Here is a 26078-nt window from a genome sequence, read left to right on the forward strand (position 1 = left end):
AGAACCAAAGTATGTATTTAATTGGTCTGCCATGTCTTTGTTCCCCATTACAAATTCCCCTGCTTCTGACTGCAAGGGACCCACGCTTGACTTCACCAATCTTCTTCTCTTCACATATCAATTCGCCTTCGTAAATGCTCATTGACGGGACTGTACGCCGTACTCTAGCTGTGGCCCGACATATGTGACTCCGGACCCACAGCAATGTGATTGACTCTTCACTGCACCTCTGCAATGGCCCAGCATGCCACGCAGATGTATAAGGCGGCACAGCGCCACCATCTCAATAAATGCCGGCCTTGCCAGCGACGCCCACAACCCCTGACTGAATGACGAAAAAACACTAGAACACGAGATCGAAAAAGAGAGCAAGACTTTTAATATAGAACGGAGGGGGACAACACCTGGAGTATTGTGCACAGCTTGGGTCTCCTTACATAAGGAAGGGCGTACCTGCCTTAGAGGCGGCGCAACAAATGTTCCCCAGACTGGGATGAGGGGGACTGTCCTATGAGGAGAGATTGAGTAGATTGGGCCGATACTCTCTGGGGTTTAGAAGAATGAGAGGTGATCTCTGACACGAATCAGTCATTCATGAAAGAAAGACCTATGAGTTAATACGGAGCGGTCTACGGGTGGCGCTGTCCAGGGAGAGTATAAATACTCGGGCACGGGCCCAGCTTGCGCAGGACATTCTTTAACAGGAAGTGGTGAAGGACACAACCAGACCTCCATGTTGTAAAACAGTTGAATAAAGCTTTGTTTAACGCTTAGACTAAGTGCCGAGTAGCTTCCTTACGTCAATCTCATTGAATCATATAAGATTCTGAGGGGGATTGACAGGGTAAATGCTGAGAGGTTGTTTCCCCCTGGCTGGAGAGTCTCGAACCAGGGGTCACAGTCTCAGGATAAGGGGTCGGCCATTGAGGACTGAGATGAGGAGGAATTTCTTCACTCAGAGGGCGGTGAATCTTTGGAATTCTCTGCCCCAGAGGGCGGTGGAGACTCAGTCGTTGAGTATATTCAAGGCTGAGATCGAGAGATTTTTGAACTCTCGGGGAATCGAGGGATATGGAGATCGGGCGGGGAAAGTGGAGTTGAGGTCGATGATCAGCCTGTATCTAATCCCGTGCTGTACCTGCCCTGGGAGTGTTTGATGGGACAGTGTAGAGGGAGCTTTACTCTGTATCTAATCCCGTGCTGTACCTGCCCTGTGAGTGTTTGATGGGACAGTGTAGAGGGAGCTTTACTCTGTATCTAACCCCGTGCTGTACCTGTCCTGGGAGTGTTTGATGGGACAGTGTAGAGGGAGCTTTACTCTGTATCTAACCCCGTGCTGTACCTGCCCTGGGAGTGTTTGATGGGACAGTGTAGAGGGAGCTTTACTCTGTATCTAACCCCGTGCTGTACCTGCCCTGGGAGTGTTTGATGGGACAGCGTAGAGGGAGCTTTACTCTGTATCTAACCCCGTGCTGTACCTGCCCTGGGAGTGTTTGATGGGACAGTGTAGAGGGAGCTTTACTCTGTATCTAACCCGTGCTGTACCTGCCCTGGATTGTTTGATGGGACAGTGTAGAGGGAGCTTTACTCTGTATCTAACCCGTGCTGTACCTGCCCTGGATTGTTTGATGGGACAGTGTAGAGGGAGCTTTACTCTGTATCTAACCCGTGCTGTACCTGCCCTGGGAGTGTTTGATGGGACAGTGTAGAGGGAGCTTTACTCTGTATCTAACCCGTGCTGTACCTGCCCTGGGTTGTTTGATGGGACAGTATAGAGGGAGCTTTACTCTGTATCTAACCCGTGCTGTACCTGCCCTGGATTGTTTGATGGGACAGTGTAGAGGGAGCTTTACTCTGTATCTAACCCCGTGCTGTACCTGCCCTGGGTTGTTTGATAGGACAGTGTAGAGGGAGCGTTACTCTGTATCTAACCCCATGCTGTACCTGCCCTGGGAGTGTTTGATGGGACAGTGTAGAGGGAGCTTTACTCTGTATCTAACCTGTGTTGTACCTGCCCTGGGAGTGTTTGATGGGGACAGTGTAGAGGGAGCTTTACTCTGTTTCTAACCCCGTGCTGTACCTGCCCTGGGAGTGTTTGATGGGACAGTGTAGAGGGAGCGTTACTCTGTATCTAACCCGTGCTGTACCTGCCCTGGGATTGTTTGATGGGGACAGTGTAGAGGGAGCTTTACTCTGTTTCTAACCCCGTGCTGTACCTGCCCTGGGAGTGTTTGATGGGACAGTGTAGAGGGAGCGTTACTCTGTATCTAACCCGTGCTGTACCTGCCCTGGGAGTGTTTGATGGGACAGTGTAGAGGGAGCTTTACTCTGTATCTAACCCGTGCTGTACCTGCCCTGGGAGTCTTTGATGGGGACAGTGTAGAGGGAGCTTTACTCTGTATCTAACCCCGTGCTGTACCTGCCCTGGGAGTGTTTGATGGGACAGTGTAGAGGGACCTTTACTCTGTATCTAACCCCGTGCTGTACCTGCCCTGGGAGTGTTTGATGGGGACAGTGTAGAGGGAGCTTTACTCTGTATCTAACCCGTGCTGTACCTGCCCTGGGAGTGTTTGATGGGACAGTGTAGAGGGAGCTTTGTTCTGTATCTAACCCGTGTCAGCACCCTCTGTTCTTGACATTGACTCTGGTCTGAAAAACCGAAGTTGTCTTCGGAGAAAAGGGGATCTGAGATTCTGCCAACATCTCTGTGGAAACCGCTGGAGAGGTTAAATAAGGAATGGACGGTTTGATCTGAAAAACTTGTCAATGCAAGGCCGGGGTAAACCCCTGCCGTTTCACAACGTGGTGAAGAACTGAAAATTGCTGCCTTCACTTCCGAGAGTTAGACCATAAGATTAGAATTAGGAGCAGGGGGCCGGGGAGGGCGGCGCCAGGAGGTGCTGGCAGGCGGCCACCGGAAAAAATGGCCGCCCCGCACCTCCCCCTTAACTTGCGCCACTACCGCCACAGGTAGGCCCCCCTGAACCGGTCGCGATTTGCGACCGGCGTTACAGGGTGGGGCGCGACCCAATATCGCGTTTGGGGCGGTAGCAGGACGCTGCGCACACCGATGACATCATCAGTGGCGGCGCAGCGCTGCAGGCTAACGCCGCCATTAGCGCCCCGCTAAATTTCGCGGGAGGCGTGGCCAGTGGCGCTAACGCCACTGAGTACCCTCTTTAGGTGCTCACTGGTGGCGCAGCCCACTGAAGTTCTAGACCATAATTCTGTAGTGCTACCAACTGAGGTGACTGTAAGAACTGCAGGGATCAGCAGAAAAATGACTGGAGATAATTAGCTTACATCAGCAGAAAACCTTAAAGGAAATACCACTGGAAAAGGGTATAAATATTGAACTCTCAAATGGGATAATAGACTCGCTGAAAGGGACAAAGCGATTCTTGGCTTCAGAGCCAGCTCTGTAAGTCTACAACTCTTTGTACCTCGGGGATCAAAGGTACTGCATTTGATTTTGGTGGATATCCTGAATAAACTTTAAGAACTGTAAAACTGTAGCGAAGTTAAGATTTGAGAGTAAGGTTCTCTGCTAATAGAATTGTAAGCTTTCTTTTTATGGAACTGTTAATGTTGCGATTGACTCACCAACTGTAAATTATATGGCGGTTCTTCAATAATTCTATATATTTTTAGAATTGTCCCACATAATACTTCTGTATCAAACTCACGAACTCAATCTCTGTACGCTCTTTGGTGAGGAGTTGCAGAATTCTGGGGGAGTTTTCCGGACCCTCATAATATCCTGAACGTTACAGTCTAGCTAAACTTATTAAAAGTGCTATCTGGAGGACGGTAACATCTTCAGGTTGTTCCTTTCCTTTAGGGAGAGATAGTCGGGACCTTCAGACCCAATTAAGCGTCTTTAGGATTCGGCTACCTCAAACTTCAGTTGAAAGTGAACGTCTGGGGAATACGCCTGATCCGGGGTAGCCCTAAAGGGGCAAGGACGAGTAATTATCCTTTCACTATATTTCTATGATTCTATGATGAGGGGGTTGACTTATGAAACATAGAAACATAGAAACATAGAAGATAGGAGCAGGAGTAGGCCATTCGGCCCCTCGAGCCTGCTCCACCATTCAATGCGATCATGGCTGATCATCCAAACTCAGTACCCGGTCCCTACCTTCTCCCCATATCCCTTGATCCCTTTAGCCTCAAGAAATATATCTAACTCCTTCTTGAATATATATAATGAATTGGCCTCTACTGCCTTCTGTGGTAGAGAATTCCACAGGTTCACCACTCTCTGGGTGAAGAAATTCCTCCTCACCTCTGTCCTAAATGGCTTACCCCTTATCCTTAGACTGTGGCCCCTGGTTCTGGACTCCCCCGCCATCGGGAACATCCTTCCTGCATCTAGTCTGTCTAGTCCTGTTAGAATTTTATAAGTTTCAATGAGATCCCCTCTCATTCTTCTAAACTCCAGCGAGTATAAGCACAATCGACCCAATCTCTCTTCATACGTCATTCCTGCCATCCCAGCTATCAGTCTGGTGAATCTTCGCTGAACTTCCTCCATGGCAAGAACATCCTTCCTCAGATGAAGAAAGGCTGAGCAGGTTGGGCCTATACTCATTGGAATTTAGAAGAATGAGAGCTGATCTTCACAAAATCACAGTATCACAGGAACCCCACAGTGCAGATAGAGGCCATTTCGGCCCATCGAGCCTGCCCCGACACATATCCCACCCGATCCCCGTAACCCCTACACCAACACATATCCCACCCTATCCCTGTAACTCCACGTATTTAATCCCCCTAACACTAAGGGTCAATTTATCATAGCCAATCATTCTAACCCGCACACCTTTGGACTGTGGGAGGAAACCGGAGCACCCGGAGGAAACCCACGCAAACACGGGGAGAATGTGCAAACTCCACACAGACAGCCACCCGAGGCCGGATTCGAACCCAGGTCCCTGGCGCTGTGAGGCAACAGTGCTAACCACTACATCTTATTGAAACGTATAAGATTCTGAGGGGGCCTCGACAAGGTAGATGCAGAGAGGATGTTTCCCCTCGTGGGGAAATCTAGAAGCGGGGGCATAGTTTCAGAATAAAGGGTCGCCCTTTTAGAACTGAGATGAGGAGGAATTTCTTCTCTAAGAGGGTCGTAAATCTGTGGCATTCTCTGCCCCAGAGAGCTGTGGAGGCTGGGTCATTAAATACATTTAAGTTGGAGATCGACAGATTTTTACAAGGTAATGGAGTGAAGGTTATGGGGAGCGGGCAGGGAAGTGGCTTTGAGCCCAAGATCAGCCATGATCTTATTGAATGGCGGAGCAGGCTCGAGGGGCCAAGTGGCCTATTCCTGCTCCTATTTCTTATGTTCTTAAACCCTCGTCGCATTTAAACAATGCTGGGATGTGCACTTGGAGTGCCTTAACCTTCAGGGCTATGCACCAAGAGCTGGGAAGTGGGATGAGGCTGGAGAGCTCTTTGTCGGCCGGCTCGGACACGATGGGCCGAATGGGCTCCTGCTGGGAAGATGGGAGGAGGAGTCGAAGGAATGGTAGCATCGTCGTTATGTTCCTGGACTAGTAACCCAGAGGCCTGCACTAATGATGGAGGGGTAGAAGCTCAAATCTACAACCACGGCAGCTGGGGAACTTAAATTGAGTTAATTAAATAAATCTGGAATTGAAATGCCAGTATCCGTAATGGTGACCATGAAACTATCAGATAGTCCTAAATCTGGTTCACTGATGTCCTTTAGGGATGGAAATCTGCTGCTTTTACCCGGTCTGGCCGGTATGTGACTCTAGACCCACAGCAATGTGATTGACTCTTCACTGCCCCTCTGCAATGGCCCAGCATGACACACAGTTGTATAATGAGGCTCATCACCACCTTCTCAAGGGATGGCCAATAAATGCCGACCTTGCCAGCGACACCCACAAACCCTGATTGAATGAAAAAAAAACCACTAGAACACGAGATCGAAAAAGAGAGCAAGACTTTTAATATAGAACGGAGGGGGTCCACACCTGGAGTGCTGTCTTCTTCTTCTTCTTCTTAGGCAATCCCTCGGATGACTTGCTTCCACATTAACAATGAGTTCTCAGGTGACTGACGAGTCCAATGTGGGACCTACAGTCTCTGTCACAGGTTGGGCAGACGGTGGTTGAAGGGGCGGGTGGGTGGGGTGCTTGGGTTGACATGCGCTCCTTCCGCTTGCTCCCGGCAAAGAGTATCGAGGTGTTCGGCGCCTTCCCGGATGCTTCTCCTCCACTTTGTGCACTGGTCTTGGGCCAGGGATTCCCAGGTGTCGGTGGGGATGTTGCACTTTTTTCAAGGATGCTTTGAGGGTGTCCTTGAAGCGTTTCCTCTGCCCACCTGGGGACTCTCTTGCCTTGTCGGAGCTCCGAGTAGAGCGCTCGTTTTGGGAGTCTCGTATCGGGCATGTGGACGATGTGGCCCGTCCGTCGGAGCTGATCGAGCGTGGTCAAAGCTTCGATGCTGGGGCTGGAGCACTGTGCACTGTTTTGGTCTCCTTACCTAAGGAAGGATATACTTGCCTTGGAGGCGGTGCAACGAAGGTTCACTAGATTGATTCCTGGGATGAGAGAGCTGTCCTATGACGAGAGATTGAGTAGATTGGGCCGATACTCTCTGGAGTTTAGGAGAATGAGAGGTGATCTCATTGAAACATATAAGATTCTGAGGGGGATTGACAGGGTAGATGCTGAGAGGCTGTTTCCCCCTGGCTGGAGAGTCTCGAACCAGGGGTCACAGTCTCAGGGTAAGGGGTCGGCCATTGAGGACTGAGATGAGGAGGAATTTCTTCACTCAGAGGGCGGTGAATCTTTGGAATTCTCTGCCCCAGAGGGCTGTGGAGGCTCAGTCGTTGAGTATATTCAAGGATGAGATCGAGAGATTTTTGGACTCTCGCGGAATCGCGGGATGAGGAGATTTGGCGGAGAAAGTGGAGTTGAGGTTGATGATCAGCCATGATCTTATTGAATGGCGGAGCAGGCTCGAGGGGCCGAATGGCCGACTCCTGCTCCTATTTCTCTTCTTCCTATATTCTTACTCTCGGAAGCGAAGGCAGCAGTTTTCAGTTCTTCACCACATTGTAAAAAGGTAGGTGTTTACCCCGGCCTTGCATTGACATGTTTTTCTGGTCAAACCGTCCATTCCTCATTTAACCTCTCCAGCAGTTTCCACAGAGGTGTTGGCAGAATCTCAGATCCCCTTATTCCGACGACCACTTCAGTTTTTCTGACCACAGTCAATGTCAAGAACAGAGGGTGCGGACACTAGCTGTTGTAACAAATTGACGCGAAGCCTGTGTGAGACTGGGGACAAAAGACTTCACATTCTATTCATTGCAGAGAAGTGAAACCAACTCACAGGCAGTGATTTACATTGTCTAGGATCAGATTAACTCTGCTTATAGATTCACAACACAAAAACTTACACATTACTGGCACTGGGGAGTGTCGGCCTGGATTATGGGGCTCGACCCCTAGAGTATCTACATCTACCTCCAACAGTGCAGTGCTCCCTCAGTACTGGCACCGGGGAGTGTGGGCCTGGATTATGGAGCTCGAGTCCTAGAGTATATACATCTACCTCCGACAGTGCAGCGCTCCCTCAGTACTGGCACCGGGGAGTGTGGGCCTGGATTATGGGGCTCGAGTCCTAGAGTATATACATCTACCTCCGACAGTGCAGCGCTCCCTCAGTACTGGCACTGGGGAGTGTGGGCCTGGATTATGGAGCTCGAGTCCTAGAGTATATACATCTACCTCCGACAGTGCAGCGCTCCCTCAGTACTGGCACTGGGGAGTGTGGGCCTGGATTATGGAGCTCGAGTCCTAGAGTATATACATCTACCTCCGACAGTGCAGCACTCCCTCAGTACTGGCACCGGGGAGTGTGGGCCTGGATTATGGGGCTCGAGTCCTAGAGTATATACATCTACCTCCGACAGTGCAGCGCTCCCTCAGTACTGGCACCGGGGAGTGTGGGCCTGGATTATGGGGCTCGAGTCCTAGAGTATATACATCTACCTTCGACAGTGCAGCGCTCCCTCAGTACTGGCACCGGGGAGTGTGGGCCTGGATTATGGGGCTCGAGTCCTAGAGTATACACATCTACCTCCAACAGCGCAGCGCTCCCTCAGTACTGGCACCAGGGAGTGTGGGCCTGGATTATGGAGCTCGAGTCCTAGAGTATATACATCTACCTCCGACAGTGCAGCGCTCCCTCAGTACTGGCACCGGGGAGTGTGGGCCTGGATTATGGGGCTCGAGTCCTAGAGTATATACATCTACCTCCGACAGTGCAGCGCTCCCTCAGTACTGGCACCGGGGAGTGTGGGCCTGGATTATGGGGCTCGAGTCCTAGAGTATATACATCTACCTCCGACAGTGCAGCGCTCCCTCAGTACTGGCACCGGGGAGTGTGGGCCTGGATTATCGGGCTCGAGTCCTAGAGTATATACGTCTACCTCCGACAGTGCAGCGCTCCCTCAGTACTGGCACCGGGGAGTGTGGGCCTGGATTATGGGGCTCGAGTCCTTGCAGACATCGTGGGTAGGATCTTCATCGGGCCGTGGAGGCGGGATTGGAGGCTTGCGTGGGGTTAAAACCCCGAAATCGGGGGGCACGAACCCATCCTGCCCCCAACCCGCCTCCATGCCAGTTTCAAAGGAGGCGGATACCCGACCCGCGCTGGGACCCGCCTCCCCGAGGCGGGAAGGGGTTTAGTGCCAATTAACTGCCTAACAGGTAGTTAACAGGCAGTTTTTAGCCTAATCCCTATTTTTAATGTTGAAGTGTGGGATTCCCGATGGCTCCAAACCACGCCAAGTTAGCGAGGCAGGCCGTCGGGATGAAGGGCTTGGAGGGGTCGAGATGTCCGGTGTTCAGGTGAGTGATGGGTGCATGAGTGCAGAGGTAAGTGTGTTTGGTGTGTGTAAAGTGTTTAAAGAAGTTTTACTTACCTTTACAGCCTTCCTCCCTTCAGGTCTCGGGAGTCCCTCATCTCACCAGCACAGAAAGCAGAATGGCTGCGAGCTGTCAAAAGTTGCAGCATTCAGCTTTCTGTTCCGGAGAGATCTCTAAATCAGCCTGAGAGAAAGGAATTAACTTAGAGTACAGATTCTCCGTGTTTGACAGCTTCAAAGAGCTGTGAAACGCTGATATTTCATCTGTCAAAATCTCTTGACAGATGAAATGTCAATCTGTGACGTCACCTGTTGCCAGGTGGCCCTTATTTGGCCTGCTGAGCCCACTGGGCGGGCTCAACAAGGTCAATCAAGTGAAAATCGCGTGGGTTGGCCACAACTCGATGGAGGCGGGACTACAACCCCGAAAGTTGGAGTCCCGCCTCCTCCCCGACTCCTCAATGAAAATCCAGCCCCGTGTCTGCAGCAAAACCAGCAGCAAAATTGTAGAACGATTTTTGGTGGCTAAGGGGGAGGAGTCAAAGCTTTGAAGATCTGAAATACAGGACACGATGTAACACGTGAAATGTGGCCACGGTGGTTTTCTGCCACTTTGGTCAACTTTTGTGAGTGAATGAACAATTTGGGGCTTTGATAAAGGCAGCCAATGAGCAGCCACACAGGATGTGTGAGTGTGAACGTTCGACAGCTCAAACAACTCCAACCGAACCTTAAAGGAACATCTCACCATCTCTGAATAATTGATTTACTGAAAGCAACGAGGAAACCTCTATAAAAACCCGTGAGGAAAAATATCGGCCTGTCAGTCAGAAAGAAGGGCCTGGTTGAGGGTCTGGAGGCAAAGAGCTGCCGTCGAAAGGAAGTGGCCTATAATCAGCGCTGGACTGATCATCCGGGGGTGCTTGTATGTATGATTCCCTGTAACATTATTGGTGGACTGCTCCAATAGGGGTTGAGGTTTCGAGTCTGTCTTAGGATCAATAAAAGGTTAACGGCCGACCCCGGTGTGTCTGGTGGAATTTCTCAGACGTCTCAAGTCTGAGCTCTGTGCGCTGTTGGCCGGGGCGAGTGGTCCATTCTGCTCGTCCCCACAGTCCAGACCCCGCAGCGCTGAGCAGTGCTTGTCGGCCTTTGCCGCGCCTCAGTGCGTCAGAATACTGACGGCGCAAACGTCAAGAGAACGTTGGCCATGGTCCCTTCGAGGAAGCCGGCTGGTGACGCGCTGGCCAACGACGTCACCAGACCCCGCTTCCGCTAATTGGGCCGGGGAGGTGCGTTGGGCGGGGCTTAACAACCCCCCCTACCCCCAATCAAGGGAGAAGGGGAAGTGCAATGAGACCTGGGTGTCCTTGTACGCCAGTCGCTGAAGGTAAGCATACAGGTGCAGCAGGCGGTTAAAAAGGCAAATGGTATGTTGGCCTTCGTAGCGACAGGATTCGAGTACAGGAACAAGGATGTCTTGCTGCAGTTGTACAGGGCCTTGGTGAGACCACATCTTGAGTATTGTGTGCAGTTTTGGTCGCCTTACCTGAGGAAGGTTGCTCTTGCCATGGAGGGAGTGCAGCGAAGATTCACCAGACTGATACCTGGGATGGCAGGAATGTCATATGAGGAGAGATTGGGTCGATTGGGCTTATACTCGCTGGAGGTTAGAAGAATGAGAGGGGATCTCATTGAAACTTATAAAATTCTGACAGGACTAGACAGACTAGATGCAGGGAGGATGTTCCCGATGGCGGGGGAGTCCAGATCCAGGGGTCACAGTCTAAGGATAAGGGGTAAGCCATTTAGGACAGAGATGAGGAGGAATTTCTTCACCCAGAGAGTGGTGAACCTGTGAAATTCTCTACCACAGAAGGCAGTTGAGGCCAATTCATTAAATATATTCAAGAAGGAGTTGGATATATTTCTTGAGGCTAAAGGGATCAAGGGATATGGGGAGAAGGCAGGGACAGGGTACTGAATTTGGATGATCAGCCATGATCGCATTGAATGGCGGAGCAGGCTCGAGGGGCCGAATGGCCTACTCCTGCTCCTATCTTCTATGTTTCTATGTTTCTATGTTAACAAGTTCCCCCACCCCCATCCCCAGTCGAGGGAAATTCACTTGGCAGAGCGGGATGGAGCCAGCAGTGGGGTGGGGACCCGCCACCCACCTCGCCCGCCCCGGACCCTCCCAGGACAGCAAAGTCCCGGCCGACGTCTTAAAACCCGGAGCTGTTAGAGACGGAGGCAAACAAGCAACGTGTAATTGATCGCTTTATTAGCGTGCTGGGGAGACAACGTGAGATTCATGCCCTGGGCAGGCCAAGGGTTACTCGTCACCCATCAATTCGACGCTGAGATTTTAATTCCACCAAGCCAACTGCTCCTGATCAGGACGGATCTCGGATTGCTGTAGGTCTGTTCGTCATACGTATTGGTTCCTGGGACCTCCGCCTTGATTGTGAAGCCACCATCGCTGTACTTGAAAGGCTTCGTCTCATTGTTATCGACGTAAGAGCTGGATTTGCAGCCCCCTTGTTGCACAGTGACCAGCACGGTCTTGCCATATTCGTTCTTTACTTTGACCGTCTTCGACATCTTCCGGCGAGGGGGATCACGAGGCGAGGTATGGCAGACGGAAGCCCAGTCGCTGTCGGCAGATGAAGCCTGGGTGAGGGGAGGAGAGCGGATTGGGGGGGTGATTAGAGCCTCATAGAATGATACAGCACAGAAGGGGGCCATTCAGCCCATCGGGCCTGTGCCCGTTCTGTGAATGACCTGCCAATTAGTCCCACTCCCCCCTGCTCATTCCCCAAAGCCCTGAAAATCTTTCCCCTTCAAGTATTTCTCCAATTCCCTTTTGAAAGTTACTATTGAATCTGCCTCCACCGCCCTTTCAGGCAGCGCATTCCAGATCACAACAACTCGCTGCGTAAAAACATTCCCCTCATCTCCCCCTCTGGTTCTTTTACCAATTATCTTCAATCTGTGTCCTCTGGTTACCGACCCTCCTGCCACTGGAAACAGTTTCTCCTTATTTACTCCATCAAAACCCTTCATGATTTTGAACATCTCTATCAAATCGCCCCCTAACCTTCTCTGCTCCAAGGAGAACAACCCCAGCTTCTCCAGTCTCTCCACATCACTGAAGTCCCTCATCCCTGGTACCATTCTGGTCAATCTCCCCTTAACCTTCTCTGCTCTAAGGAGAACAATCCCAGCTTCTCCAGTCTCTCCACATCACTGAAGTCCCTCATCCCTGGTACCATTCTGGTCAATCTCCCCTTAACCTTCTCTGCTCTAAGGAGAACAACCCCAGCTTCTCCAGTCTCTCCACATCACTGAAGTCCCTCATCCCTGGTCCCATTCTGGTCAATCTCCCCTTAACCTTCTCTGCTCTAAGGAGAACAATCCCAGCTTCTCCAGTCTCTCCACATCACTGAAGTCCCTCATCCCTGGTACCATTCTGGTCAATCTCCCCTTAACCTTCTCTGCTCTAAGGAGAACAATCCCAGCTTCTCCAGTCTCTCCACATCACTGAAGTCCCTCATCCCAGGTACCATTCTGGTCAACCTCCCCTTAACCTTCTCTGCTCTAAGGAGAACAACCCCAGCTTCTCCAGTCTCTCCACATAACTGAAGTCCCTCAGCCCTGGTACCATTCTGGTCAATCGCACCTGTACCCTCTCCAAGGCCTTGACATCCTTCCTAAAGTGTGGTGTTCAGAATTGGACTCAATACTCCAGCTGGGGCCTAACCAGTGTTCTATAAAGCTTTAGCATAACTTCCTTGCTTTTGTACTCTATGCCTCTATTAATAAGGCCCAGGTTCCCATATGCTTTTTAACAGCCTTCTCAACATGTCCTGCCGCAATCAAACATTTGTGTACAAAAACCCTCAGGTCTATCTGTTCCTGCAACCGCTTTAGGATTGTACCATTCAGTTTATATTGCCTCTCTTCATTCTTCCTACCGAAATGTATCACTTCATACTTCTCTGCGTTAAACTTCATCTGCCGCCTGCCTGCCCATTTCACCAGTCGGTCTACATCCTCCTGAAGTCTGTTACTATCCTCCTCACTGTTAACAGCATTTCTGAGTTTCGTGTCATCTGCAAACTTTGAAACTAGGCCCTGTATACCCATGTCCAGGTCTTTAATATATATGGGAAGGAGCAGTCGACCCAATACTGACCACAGGGAGACACCACTGCATAATTCCCTCCAGTCTGAAAAACAACCGTTCACCACTACTCTCAGCTTTCCCTCCCTTAGCCAATCATGTATCCATGCAGCCACTGCCCCTTAAATCCCATGCCTGTTAATTTTTCTAACATTTCTATTATGTCGTACATTATCAAACGCTTATTGAAAGTCCATACAAACAACATCCACCACACTACCCTCATCAACCATCTCCATTACTTAACCAAACAGCGACCTTTTGTATAGCACAAAGCAGGGCACATAGGAACAGGAGGAGGACATTCAGCAGTAAAATTATCATCCTAGTGTTCAAATTCCTCCATGGCCCTCGCCCCCTCCCTATCTCTGTAACCTCCTCCAGCCCCTACAATTCTGATCCTCCTGTTTTAAGCCCTCCATGGCCCTCGCCCCCTCCCTATCTCTGTAACCTCCTCCAGCCCCTACAATTCTCATCCTCCAGTTCAAATCCCTCCATGGCCCTCGCCCCCTCCCTATCTCTGTAACCTCCTCCAGCCCTACAATTCTCTTCCTCCTGTTCAAATCCCTCCATGGCCCTCAGCCGCTCCCTATCTTTGTAACCTCCTCCAGCCCTACAATTCTCATCCTCCTGTTCAAATCCCTCCATGGCCCTCGCCCCCTCCCTATCTCTGTAACCTCCTCCAGCCCCGACAATTCTCATCCTCCTGTTCAAATCCATGCATGTCCCTCGCTCTCTCCCTATCTCTGTAACCTCCTCCAGCCCTCCAATTCTCATCCTCCTGTTCAAATCCCTCCATGGCCCCTCGCCCCCTCCCTATCTCTGTAAACTCCTCCAGCCCTACAATTCTCATCCTCCTGTTCAAATCCCTCCATGGCCCTCGCCCCCCTCCCTATCTCTGTAACCTCCTCCAGCCCTACAATTCTCATCCTCCTGTTCAAATCCCTCCATGGCCCTCGCCCCCTCCCTATCTCTGTAACCTCCTCCAGCCCTACAATTCTCATCCTCCTGTTCAAATCCCTCCATGGCCCTCGGCCCTTCTCTATCTCTGTAACCTCCTCCAGCCCCTACAATTCTCATCCTCCTGTTCAAATCCCTCCATGGCCCTCGCCCCCTCCCTATCTCTGTAACCACCTCCAGCACCACAATTCTCATCCTCCTGTCCAAAACTCTCCATGGCACTCGCCCCCTCCCTATCTCTGTAACCGCCTCCTGCCCTACAATTCTCATCCTCCTTTTCAAATCTCTCCATGGCCCTCGCACCCTCCCTATCTCTGTAACCTCCTCCAGCCCTACAATTCTCATCCTCCTGTTCAACTCACTACATGTCCCTCGCCCCCTCCCTATCTCTCTAACCTCCTCCAGGCCTACAATTCTCATCCTCCTGTTCAAATCCCTCCATGGCCCCTCGCCCCCTCCCTATCTCTGTAACCTCCTCCAGCCGTACAAATTTTACCCTCCTGTTCAAATCCCTCCTGGCCCTCGCCCCCCTCCCTATCTCTGTAACCGCCTCCAGCCCTACAATTCACATCCTCCTGTTCAAATCCCTCCATGGCCCCTCGCACCCCCACCCCATCTCTGTAACCTCCCCCAGCCCTACAATTCTCATCCTCCTATTCAAATTCCTCCATGGCCCTCGACCCCTCCCTATCTCTGTAACCTCCTCCAGCTCCTACAATTCTCATCCTCCTGTTCAAATCCCTCCATGGCCCCTCGCCCCTCCCTATCTCTGAAACCTCCTCCAGCCCCTAAAATTCTAATCCTCCTGTTCAAATCCCTCCATGGCCCTTGCCCCCTGCCTATCTCTGTAAACTCCACCAGCCCCTACAATTCTCATCCTCCTGTTCAAATCCCTCCATGGCCCCTCGCCCCCCTCCATATCTCTGTAACCTCCTCCAGCCCCTACAATTCTCATTCTCCTGATCAAATCCCTCCATGGCCCCTCGCCCCCTCCCTACCTCTGTAACCTCCTCCAGCCCCTACAATTCTCACCCTCCTGTTCAAATCCCTCCATGGCCCTCGCCCCTCACTAGCTCTGTAACCTCCTCCAGCCCTACAATTCTCATCCTCCTGTTCAAATCCCTCCATGGCCCCTCGCCCCCTCCCTATCTCTGTAAACTCCTCCAGCCCCTACAATTTTCATCCTCCTGTTCAAATCCCTCCATGGTCCCTCGCCCCCTCCCTATCTCTGTAACCACCTCCAGCCCGACAATTCTCATCCGCGTGTTCAAATCCCTCCATGGCTGTTGCACCGCCCCATCTCTGAAACCTCCTCCAGCCTCTACCATTCTCAACCTCCTGTTCAAATCCCACCGTGGCATTCGCACCTCGCTAAATGTGTAACCTCCTCCAGCCCTACAATTCTCATCCTCCTGTTCAAATCCCTCCATGGCCCTCGCCCCTCCCTAGCTCTGTAAACTCCTCCAGCTCCTGCAGTACTCATTCTCCTGTTCAAATCCCTCCATGGCCCTCGCCCCCTCCATATCTGTGTAACCACCTCCAGCCCCTACAATTCTCATCCTCCTGTTCAAATCCCTCCATGGCCCTCGCCCCTTCCTTATCTCTGTAACCTCCACCAGCACCTACAATTCTCATCCTCCTGTTCAAATCCCTCCATGGCCCTCGTTCTCTCCCTGTCTCTGTAACCTCCTCCAGCCCTACAATTCTCATCCGCCTGTTCAAATCCCTCCATGGCACTCCCCGCTCCCTATCTCTGTAACCTCCTCCAGCCCTACGATTCTCATCCTCCTGTTCAAATCCCTCCATGGCCCTCGCCCCCTCCCTATCTCTGTAACCACCTCCAGCATCACAATTCTCATCCTCCTGTCCAAAAACCTCCACGGCACTCGCCCCCTCCCTATCTCTGTAACATCCTCGAGCCCCTACAATTGTCAACCTCCTGTTCAAATCACTCCATTACCCTCGCCCCCTATCTATCTCTGTAATCTCCTCCAGCCCTACAATTCTCATCCTCCTGTTCAAATCCCTCCATGGCCCTCGCCCCCTCCCTATCTCTGTAACCTGCTCCAGCCTTACAATTCTCATCCTCCTGTTCAAATCCCTCCATGGCCCTCGCCCACTCCCTATCTCTCTAACCTCCTCCAGGCCTACAATTCTCATCCTCCTGTTCAAATCCCTCCATGGCCCTCGCCCCCTCCCTATCTCTCTAACCTCCTCCAGGCCTACAATTCTCACCCTCCTGTTCAAATTCCACCATGGCCCTCGCCCCCCTCCCTATCTCTGTAACCGCCTCCAGCCCTACAATTCACATCCTCCTGTTCAAATCCCTCCATGGCCCCTCGCACCCCCACCCCATCTCTGTAACCTCCCCCAGCCCTACAATTCTCATCCTCCTATTCAAATCCCTCCATGGCCCTCGACCCCTCCCTATCTCTGTATCATCCTCCAGCTCCTACAATTCTCATCCTTCTGTTCAAATCCCTCCATGGCCCCTCGCCCCTCCCTATCTCTGAAACCTCCTCCAGCCCCTACAATTCTAATCCTCCTGTTCTAATCCCTCCATGGCCCTCGATCCCTCCCTATCTCTGTAACCACCTCCAGCACCACAATTCTCATCCTCCTGTCCAAAAACCTCCACGGCACTCGCCCCCTCCCTATCTCTGTAACATCCTCGAGTCCCTACAATTGTCAACCTCCTGTTCAAATCCCTCCATGACCCTCGCCCCCTATCTATCTCTGTAATCTCCTCCAGCCCTACAATTCTCATCCTCCTGTTCAAATCACTCCATGGCCCTCGCCCGCACCCACTCTCTGTAACCTCCTCCAGCCCTACAATTCTCATCCTCCTGTTCAAATCACTCCATGGCCCTCGCCCGCTCCTTATCTCTGTAACCTCCTCCAGCCCTACAATTCTCATTCTCCTGTTCAAATCCCTCCATGGCCCTCGCCCCCTCCCTATTTCTGTAACCTCCTCCAGCCCCTACAATTCTCATCCTCCTGTTCAAATCACTCCATGACACTCGCCCCCTCCCTATCTCTGTAACCTCCTCCAGCCCTACAATTCTCATCCTCCTGTTCATATCACTCCATGGCCCTCGCCCCCTCCCTATCTCTGTAAGCTCCTCCAGCCCCTACAATTCTCATCCTCCTGTTCGAATCCCTCCATGGCCCTCGCCCGCTCCATATCTCTGTAACCTCCTCCAGCCCTACAATTCTCATCCTCCTGTTCAAATCACTGCAAGGCCCCTCGTCCCCCCTCCCCATCTCTGTAACCTCCTCCAGCCTTACAATTCTCATCCTCCTGTTCAAATTCCTCCATGGCCCTCGCCCCCTCCCTATCTCTGTAATCTCCTCCAGCCTTACAATTCTCATTCTCCTGTTCAAATCCCTCCATGGCCCTTGCCCCCTACCTATCTCTGTAACCACCTCCAGCCCCTATAATTCTCATCCTCCTGTTCAAATCCCTGCATGGCCCTCGCCCCCTCCCTATCTCTGTAACCTCCTCCAACCCTACAATTCTCATCCTCCTGTTCAAATCCCTCCATGGCCCTCGCCCCCTCCCTATCTCTGTAACCTCCTCCAGCCCCTACAATTCTCATCCTCCTGTTCAAATCCCTCCATGACCCTCGCCGCTTCCCTATCTCTGTAACCTCCTCCAGCCCTACAATTCTCATCCTCCTGTTCAAATCACTCCATGGCCCTCGCCCGCTCCCTATCTCTGTAACCTCCTCTAGCGCTACAATTCTCATGCTCCTGTTCAAATCCCTCCATGTCCCTCGCCCCCTCCCTATCCCTGTAACCTCCTCCAGCCTCTACAATTGTCAATCTCCTGTTCAAATCCCTCCATGACCCTCGCCCCCTATCTATCTCTGTAATCTCCTCCAGCCCTGCAATTCTCATCCTCCTGTTCAAATCCCTCCATGGCCCTCGCCCCCTCCCTATCTCTGTAACCTCCTCCAGCCCCTGCATTTCTCATCCTCCTGTTCAAATCCCTCCATTGCCCTCGCCCCCTCCCTATCTCTGGAACGTCCTCCAGCCCCTACAATTCTCGTTAACGCGTTGAAATCCTTCCATTGCCCCTCGCCCCCTCCCTATCTCTGTAACATCCTCCAGTCCGTACAATTCTCATCCTCCTGTTCAAATCCCTCCATGGCCCTCGCCCCCTCCCTATCTCTGTAACCTCCTCCAGCCCTACAAATCTCAACCTCCTGTTCAAATCCCTCCATGGACCTCGCTCCCTCCCTATCTCTATAACCTCCTCCAGCCCTACAATTCTCATTAACCTGTTCAAATCCCTCATGGCCCTCACCCCCTCCCTATCTCTGTAACTTCCTCCAGCCCCTACAATTCTCATCCTCCTGTTCAAATCCCTCCATGGCCCTCGCCCCCTCCCTATCTCTGTAACCTCCTCCAGCCCTACAATTCTCATCCTCCTGTTCAAATCCATGCATGTCCCTCGCTCTCTCCCTATCTCTGTAACCTCCTCCAGCCCTCCAATTCTCATCCTCCTGTTCAAATCCCTCCATGGCCCCTCGCCCCCTCCCTATCTCTGTAAACTCCTCCAGCCCTACAATTCTCATCCTCCTGTTCAAATCCCTCCATGGCCCTCGCCCCCCTCCCTATCTCTGTAACCTCCTCCAGCCCTACAATTCTCATCCTCCTGTTCAAATCCCTCCATGGCCCTCGCCCCCTCCCTATCTCTGTAACCTCCTCCAGCCCTACAATTCTCATCCTCCTGTTCAAATCCCTCCATGGCCCTCGGCCCCTCTCTATCTCTGTAACCTCCTCCAGCCCCTACAATTCTCATCCTCCTGTTCAAATCCCTCCATGGCCCTCGCCCCCTCCCTATCTCTGTAACCACCTCCAGCACCACAATTCTCATCCTCCTGTCCAAAACTCTCCATGGCACTCGCCCCCTCCCTATCTCTGTAACCGCCTCCTGCCCTACAATTCTCATCCTCCTTTTCAAATCTCTCCATGGCCCTCGCACCCTCCCTATCTCTGTAACCTCCTCCAGCCCTACAATTCTCATCCTCCTGTTCAACTCACTCCATGGCCCTCGCCCCCTCCCTATCTCTCTAACCTCCTCCAGGCCTACAATTCTCATCCTCCTGTTCAAATCCCTCCATGGCCCCTCGCCCCCTCCCTATCTCTGTAACCTCCTCCAGCCGTAAAAATTTTACCCTCCTGTTCAAATCCCTCCTGGCCCTCGCCCCCCTCCCTATCTCTGTAACCGCCTCCAGCCCTACAATTCACATCCTCCTGTTCAAATCCCTCCATGGCCCCTCGCACCCCACCCCATCTCTGTAACCTCCCCCAGCCCTACAATTCTCATCCTCCTATTCAAATTCCTCCATGGCCCTCGACCCCTCCCTATCTCTGTAACCTCCTCCAGCTCCTACAATTCTCATCCTCCTGTTCAAATCCCTCCATGGCCCCTCGCCCCTCCCTATCTCTGAAACCTCCTCCAGCCCCTAAAATTCTAATCCTCCTGTTCAAATCCCTCCATGGCCCTTGCCCCCTGCCTATCTCTGTAAACTCCACCAGCCCCTACAATTCTCATCCTCCTGTTCAAATCCCTCCATGGCCCCTCGCCCCCCTCCATATCTCTGTAACCTCCTCCAGCCCCTACAATTCTCATTCTCCTGATCAAATCCCTCCATGGCCCCTCGCCCCCTCCCTACCTCTGTAACCTCCTCCAGCCCCTACAATTCTCACCCTCCTGTTCAAATCCCTCCATGGCCCTCGCCCCTCACTAGCTCTGTAACCTCCTCCAGCCCTACAATTCTCATCCTCCTGTTCAAATCCCTCCATGGCCCCTCGCCCCCTCCCTATCTCTGTAAACTCCTCCAGCCCCTACAATTTTCATCCTCCTGTTCAAATCCCTCCATTGCCCTCGCCCCCTCCCTATCTCTGGAACGTCCTCCAGCCCCTACAATTCTCGTTAACCCGTTGAAATCCTTCCATTGCCCCTCGCCCCCTCCCTATCTCTGTAACATCCACCAGTCCGTACAATTCTCATCCTCCTGTTCAAATCCCTCCATGGCCCCTCGCCCCCTCCCTATCTCTGTAACCTCCTCCAGCCCTACAAATCTCATCCTCCTGTTCAAATCCCTCCATGGACCTCGCCCCCTCCCTATCTCTATAACCTCCTCCAGCCCTACAATTCTCATTAACCTGTTCAAATCCCTCCATTGCCCTCGCCCCCTCCCTATCTCTGTAACCTCCTCCAGCCCCTACAATTCTCATCCTCCTGTTCAAATCCCTCCATGGCCCTCGCCCCCTCCCTATCTCTGTAACCTCCTCCAGCCCCTACAATTCTCATCCTCGTGTTCAAATCCCTCCATGGCCCTCGCACCCTCCCTATCTCTGTAACTTCCTCCAGCCCTACAATTCTCATCCTCCTGTTCAAATCCCTCCATGGCCCTCACCCCCTCCCTATCTCTGTAACCGCCTCCAGCCCCTCCAATTCTCATCCTCCTGTTCAATTCTCCCCACGGCCCTCGCCCCCTTCCTCTCTCTGTAACCTCCTCCAGCCCTACAATTCTCATCCTCCTGTTCAAATCCCTCCATGGCCCCTCGCCCCTCCGTAACTCTGTAGCCTCCTCCAGCCCCTACAATTCTCATGCTCCTGTTCAAATCCCTCCATGGCCCTCGCCCCCTCCCTATCTCTGTAACCTCCTCCAGCCCTACAATTCTCATTAACCTGTTCAAATCCCTCCATGGCCCTCGCCCCCTCCCTATCTCTGTAATGTGCTCCAGCCCCTATAATTCTCATCCTCCTGTTCAAATCCGTCCATGTTGCTCGCCCCCCGCCCCCCCCACCATCTCTGTCACCTCCTCCAGCCCTACAATTCTCATCCTCCTGTTCAAATCCCTCCATGGCCCCTCGCCCCCCCCCTATCTCTGTAACCTCCACCAGCCCTACAATTCTCATCCTCATGTTCAAATCCCTCCATGGCCCTCGCCCCCTCCCTATCTCTGTAACCTCCACCAGCCCTACAATTCTCATACTCCTTTTCAAATCCCTTCATGGCCCTCGCCACCTCCCTATCTCTAACCTCCTCCAGCCCGCACAATTCTCATCCTCCTTTTCAAATCCCTCCATGGCCCTCGCTCTCTCCCTACCTCTGTAACCTCCTCCAGCCCGCACAATTCTCATCCTCCTGTTCAAATCCCTCCATGGCCCTCGCTCTCTCCCTATCTCTGTAACCTCCTCCAGCCCTACAATTCTCATCCGCCTATTTAAATCCCTCCATGGCCTTCGCCCCTCCCTATCTCTGAAACCTCCTCCAGCCCTACAAATCTCATCTTCCTGCTCAAATCCCTCCATGGCCCCTCGCCACCCTCCCTATCTCTGTAACATCCTCCAGCCCCTAAAATTCTCATCCCCCTGTTCAAATCCCTCCATGGCCCCTCACCCCCTCCCTATCTCTGCAACCTCCTCCAGCCTTACAATTCTCATCCTCCTGTTCAAATCCCTCCATGGCCCCTCGCCCCCTCTCTATCTCTGTAACCTCCTCCAGCCCTACAATTCTCATCCTCCTGTTCAAATCCCTCCATGGCCCTCACACCCTCCCTATTTCTGTAACCTCCTCCAGCCCCTACAATTCTCATCCTCCTGTTCAAATCCCTCCATGGCCCTCGCCCCCTCCCTATCTCTGTAAACTCCTCCAGCTCCTGCAGTTCTCATCCTCCTGTTCAAATCCCTCCATGCTCCTCACCCCCTCCCTATCTCTGTAACCTCCACATACCCCTACAATTCTCATCCTCCTGTTCAAATCCCTCCATGGCCCTCGCCCCCTCCCTACCTCTGTAACCTCCTCCAGCCCCTACAATTCTCATCCTCCTGTTCAAATCCCTCCATGGCGCTCACCCCACTCCCTATCTCTGTAACCCCCTCCAGCCCCTACAATTCTCATCCTCCTGTTCAAATCCCTCCATGGACCTCGCTCTCTCACTATCTCTGTAACCTCCTCCAGCCCCTACAATTCTCATCCTCCTGTTCAAATCCCTCCATTACCCTCGCCCCCTGCCTATCTCTGTAACCTCATCCAGCACTACAATTCTCATCCTCCTGTTCATATCCCTCCATGGCCCTCGCCCCATCCCTTTCTCTGTAACCTCCTCCAGCCCCTACAATTCTCATCCTCCTGTTCAAATCCCTCCATGACCCTCACCCCCTCCCTATCTCTGTAACCTCCTCCAACCCTACAATTCTCCTCCTCTTATTCAAAATCCCTCGATGTCCCTCGCCCCCTCCCTATCTCTGTTACCTCCTCCAGCCCTACAATTCTCATCCTCCTGTTCAAATCCCTCCAAGGCCCTCGTCCCCTCCCTATCTCTGTAACCTCCTCCAGCCCTACAATTCTCATCCTCCTGTTCAAATCCCTCCATGGCCCTCGTCCCCTCCCTATCTCTGTAACCTCCTCCAGCCCCTCCAATTCTCATCCTCCTGTTCAAATCCCTCCATGGCCCCTCACCCCCTCCCTATCTCTGTAACCTCCTCCAGCCCTACAATTCTCATCCTCCTGTTCAAATCCCTCCATGGCCCTCACCCCCTCCCTATCTCTGTAACCTCCTCCAGCCCTACAATTCTTATCCTCCTGTTCCAATCCCTCCATGGCCCCTCGCCCCCTCCCTATCTCTGTAACCTCCTCCAACCCTACAATTCTCTTCCTCCTGTTCAAAATCCCTCGATGTCCCTCGCCCCCTCCCCATCTCTGTAACCTCCTCCAGCCCCTACAATTCTCATCCTCCTGTTCAAATCCCTCCATGGCCCTCGCCCTCTCCCTATCTCAGTAACCTCCTCCAGCCTCTACAATTCTCATCCTCCTGTTCAAATCAATCCATGGCCCTCGCCCCCTCCCTATCTCTGTTACCTCCTCCAGCCCTACAATTCTCATCCTCCTGTTCAAATCCCTCCATGGCCCTCGCCCCCTCCCTATCTCTGTAACCTCCTCCAGCCCCTACAATTCTCACCCTCCTGTTCAAATCCCTCCATGGCCCTCGACCCCTCCCTATCTCTGTAACCTCCTCCAGCCCTACAATTCTCATCCTCCTGTTCAAATCCCTCCATGGCCCTCGTCCCCTCCCTATCTCTGTAACCTCCTCCAGCCCTACAATTCTCATTAACCTGTTCAAATCCCTCCATGTCCCTCGCCCCCTCCCTATCTCTGTAACCTCCTCCAGCCCCTACAATTCTCAACCTCCTGTTCAATTCTCCCCACGGCCCTCGCCCCCTCCCTATCTCTGTAACCTCCTCCAGCCCCTACGATTCTCATCCTCCTGTTCAAATCCCTCCATGGCCCTCGCCCCCTCCATATCTCTGTAACCTCCTCCAGCCATACAATTCTCATCCTCCTTTTCAAATTCCTCCATGGCCCTCGCCCCTTCCCTATCTCTGTAACCTCCTCCAGCCCCTACAATTCTCATCCTCCTGTTCAAATCCCTCCATGGCCCTCGCCCCCTCCCTATCTCTTTAACCTCCTCCAGCCCTACAATTCTCATCCTCCTGTTCAATTCTCCCCACAGCCCTCGCCCCCTCCCTTTCTCTGTAACCTCCTCCAGCCCTACAATTCTGATCCTCATGTTCAAATCCCTCCATGGCCCCTCGCCCCCCTCCCTAGCTCTGTAACCTCCTCCAGCCCTTCAATTCTTATCCTCCTGTTCAAATCCCTCCATGGCCCTCGCCCCCTCCCTAATTCTGTAATCTCCTCCAGCCCCTACAATTCTCATCCTCCTATTCAAATCCCTCCATGGCTCTCGTCCCCTCCCTATCTCTGTAACCTCCAGCCCTACAATTCTCAGCCTCCTGTTCAAATCCCTCCATGGCCATCGCCCCCTCCCTATCTCTGGAACCTCCTCCAGCCCTACCATCCCTCCGTCCCCCAATATCCTGCAGCGCTGTGTGTTTCTGACTCAGTAACTGAGAGATGGTCTCATTCTGAAATTTCTTTCACACAACTGTTGAGTTTGTACCGATCGTCCGAGAGTCTTTCTCTTTCTCGGCACGGGGACTGCTCAGAAACCATCAGCTCCCGACCAGTCCCGACTTGCAATGAGAGCGGCTGAAAGACAGAGACAGAGAGAGAGAGAGAGAGAGTCAGAGAGAGAGTGAGAGACAGAGAGTCAGAGAGATTGAGAGTGAGACAGAGAGAGACAGAGAGAGAGAGAGAGAGAGAGAGAGAGAGAGAGAGACACAGAGAGATAGAGAGAGAGACAGAGAGAGAGAGACAGAGAGAGAGACAGAGAGACAGAGAGGAAGAGAGATTGGTCGGAGAGTGCCCCAGAGAGCTGGTGAGAGAGTGCAACCTACTCAATAAAAATCATACTCACAGTCTGGAGACACCGTCCGGTCGCAGTGGGGCGACTGAGCAGATCCCGCCTTTTATATGGGATCCAGGGAACATCGGACTCCCCCTCCCGCTGACCCAGAGGGGGAGTTCCAGTCAACTGACTTCGGGGAAACGCTGAGCACCCGAGCAGCCCGAGGCTGTGGCTGGGAACTGGTGACTGCTGGAATTCACATCTGGCGTCACTTCAGTGAAACACAGATTGTTGCTCGATAGAAACAGGAACAGACTAGCCCGAAACGAGACCCCGCGGATGAATAACGAGTTCAAGGGCAACAACTGAAAGTCCCGGTGAAGGCTGACGCTGAACACATGGACTGCAAAGGAGTGGTGTGACACCGGAGAACACAAAGAGGTTGGGAAAGAAATGAATAACACAATTCGGGAAGCAAAGAGAAACTAAATGATCAAGCAGCATGAACAGAAATGGGAAAGTTTTCTCCAGAGTGGGAAATAATTCAAGGAAATCCGGGATAGGGGCACTCAGGGATCACACCCAATACACTCACAGGCATAGACTGCGGATTGGCAGCAATAACGATTCACACAGTCACAGAAACCTACAGCACAGAAGGAGGCCATTTGGCCCCTCATGTCCGTGCCGGCCGACAAGGATCTCTCCAGCCTAATCCCACTTTCCAGCTCTTGGTCCGTAGCCCTGTGGGTTACGGCACTCCAAGTGCATATCCAAGTACTGTTTAAATGCAATGAGAGTTTCTGCCTCGACCAGCCTTTCAGGCAGTGAGTTCCAGACCCCCACCACCCTCTGGGTGAAGAACGTTCCCCTCAAATCCCATTTAAACCTTCCCCCAATTACTTTAAATCTCTGCCCCCCCCCCGGTTATTGACCTCTTTGCTAAGTGAAATAGGTCCTTCCTTATCCACACCATCTAGACACCTCATCATTTTATACACCTCAATTAGGTCTCATCTCAGCCTCCTCTGTTCCAAAGAAAACAACCCTCAGTCTATCGAATCTTTCCTCATGTAGGGGGTTTCTCTTGCTCGTTCTGGTCTCCTACCAGGCTTCGTGCAATAATTACCCTTGAGTGGTTCGACCCACTCTCCCCTACGGTTCTAGACCTTGGACTTAGGTGCAGGGAACTGTAGTGCAGAGAAAGACTCAATAGACCAGGTTGAATAGCACAAAATGGATGCTTTTATTATTAAACAGTTTGCAGCATTCAGAAATACATGTCATAAGCACAGATTAATGTAACTACAAGCATACACATATCTATAAACTTAACTCTATGGAAATGGGGAACACACGGCACATCGTAAAAGGGGAAACACATTACGATTACCCTTACCCCCTCCCCTAGACCTAAACTAAGTTTCGACTTGAGGAACTTGGGATCATGCTCACCACTTTCAGATTCGCAAAAGAGGGGGTTCGCAGCCCCTTTTGCACAGCTTTCCGTCGTCACGTGGATTTGGAAAACTTCTGGCGCAGCTTGTTTTTCTCTCTCTCAGGCGATGAGGCAGCGGACGCAGCCTCGATGAGCGCTCGTCATGACTGAATCTGTTAAAAGTTGTTGAAGAACCGGATGCACATGGGAAAGTCCATTCCTGGGAAGCTGAGAATGGGATGTTGAGGCACAGGAGTGCTAGGCCCGGAGTGTCTTTTATTTCTCGCTCCCGCCTGGCTCGTCGGTTTTCC

General features: G+C 52.2%; 1 long non-coding RNA gene across 1 annotated transcript; it reads right to left on the minus strand.

Annotated features, from left to right (window-relative positions):
* Positions 1 to 11181: 11181 nt before the first annotated feature.
* On the minus strand, positions 11182 to 25099 carry LOC147084797 (uncharacterized). Its single transcript, XR_015075859.1, has 2 exons — positions 24399 to 25099; positions 11182 to 11587 (listed from the first exon to the last, which is right to left on the minus strand). It is a non-coding gene; the product is annotated as an uncharacterized LOC147084797 (long non-coding RNA).
* Between the last annotated feature and the right edge of the window lie 979 nt (positions 25100 to 26078).

The sequence above is a fragment of the Somniosus microcephalus genome, unplaced genomic scaffold, assembly GCF_052327205.1.
Source record: "Somniosus microcephalus isolate GS21.2 unplaced genomic scaffold, FLI_Smic_1.0 unresolved_chr9, whole genome shotgun sequence".
NCBI lineage: Eukaryota > Metazoa > Chordata > Chondrichthyes > Squaliformes > Somniosidae > Somniosus > Somniosus microcephalus.